The sequence below is a fragment of the Myotis brandtii genome, unplaced genomic scaffold, assembly GCF_000412655.1.
Source record: "Myotis brandtii unplaced genomic scaffold, ASM41265v1 scaffold133, whole genome shotgun sequence".
Classification (NCBI taxonomy): Eukaryota; Metazoa; Chordata; class Mammalia; order Chiroptera; family Vespertilionidae; genus Myotis; species Myotis brandtii.
This window is the reverse complement of record NW_005354718.1, coordinates 266,135-268,026: the sequence shown is the minus strand read 5'-3', so window position 1 is coordinate 268,026 and position 1,892 is coordinate 266,135.

Here is a 1,892-nt window from a genome sequence, read left to right as displayed (position 1 = left end):
GCAAAGAAACAAGTTTGGAGCGGAGAGGCCTGCCTGGGTACCACTCAGGAACTAGTATGGATCACTGGTTTCTCTAAACATAGTTGGGCAGCTCCTAGAGTTCAAGCAAAGTCTAGTCACCAAGTGTGTTGGAAGGACAACTTAGAGCCCTGAATGCAGTGCTGCCTCCCTACTTCCAGTACCACCAGAGGCAGTGACAGTGAGTGTGGCCTTCTACAGTAGTACATGGTAGTAGCAGGAATTTAATATACAATTTTGTTTGTTAAATGAAAATGAAATAATATTTCTTATAAGACTTCAGGGTATTGGGAGTTTTAGGTAAGTGGATGTGAATTTCAGGGATCTTTGGTTGGGGTTAATTTTATTTTGGCCTTCTGAGAAAATTCAAAGTAGCAGATGCTGGCTTTAAGAGATCAAGAAGTAATCAACTGATAGTCAGGGTGGTAGCATCTTGGCCTTCTTTCCTTTACTGTGGACTCTCTTTATGTTTCTTTGTTTGCTTGATTGATTCCTCTGTTTCAGTATTATTTAGAGTAAAAGCATTCTTTCAACTTGGATATTTTTAAAAAATACATTTTTATTGATTTCAGAGAGGAAGGGAGAGGGAGAGAGAGAGAGATAGAAATACCAATAATAAGAGAGAATCATTGATTGGCTGTCTCATGCATGCCCCCTCCTGGAGATCGAGCCCACAACCTGGGCATGTGCCCTTGACCAGAATCAAACCTGGAACCCTTCAGTCTGTAGGCTGATGCTCTATCCACTGAGCCAAACTGGCTAGGGCTTGAATATTTTTTGATAAGATTTCTGATCCAGTAGGTACTTTCTTACTATTAATTAATATCTCCATACAGATTATAAAACTGCATTTGAGGTGCCAATGTGGGTAGAACTTTGCTTAAATTCTTATTTTAGAACTAACAGAAATTACTATACTCCAGACATATTTATAGTATATTTTGCATAATTTTAAAATCTGTATATTTTTATTAATTTTTATATTGGTTTGAGGTGTGTCTGTGAGAGACGGAAAGAGAGTCAAGAATGAGAGAGCAAAAGGAAGTTAATTTTGTTTTCAGTGTCTCAGAAGGATTAACTTGGTTATTCAGGAATGATCTCAATTTTGTTTTGCACATATTTTGCTCTGAATTTTATCCAGAAATTTAAGGCTGGATTAATTCTTGTTTTAATTCTAGCAACTCCAGTCTTTAAGGAGAAAAGTCTAATATATTTAGTACTCAACATTTAGGTCTTAATTTCCAGTCCTGTCCTTATATATTACACAATATTTTAATGGATTAGAATTCTGCTTGGTGGCCTTTGAAACATTTAATCATGACTTTGACATGAGGATCAACAGGAGTTCTGTCTTTCCTGTTTGCTAAGCTTGCTTTCCAGGACTCCTTCCTGAAAGCATACCCCAATCCTTGGAACTTGCCAATAAACACTCAAACTAAAACAATGCTCCCACTCACTTAGGTTTCTGGACTTCTCTCCACTTGACCATTTAGCCGTGTGGCACAATATGATATACATAATATTAACATCTATGGGGATGGGTAGATTTTAGACCTGCTCCTTACCAGCTTTGAAACTTTGAGAAATTGAAGAGATTTAAAATTTATACTTTGAGTTAACAAAACTTTAAAGACCCTGAAGTGATCATTGATTGCTTGCTTCATCTCCCCATTTTCACAAGAAACTAAAAGAATTAAGTAGAATTTAAAATCTATTGAATTCAAGTCATACTAAAAGAAAACATGAATCTCAGGAGCCTCATATGAGGGCTCAATTAGGAGAAATGACTCACTTTATTTTATTTTTGTTTAATTTTTATTGTTGAAAGTATTATATATGTCCTCCTTTTCCCCCACTGACCCCTTCCAGCCAGC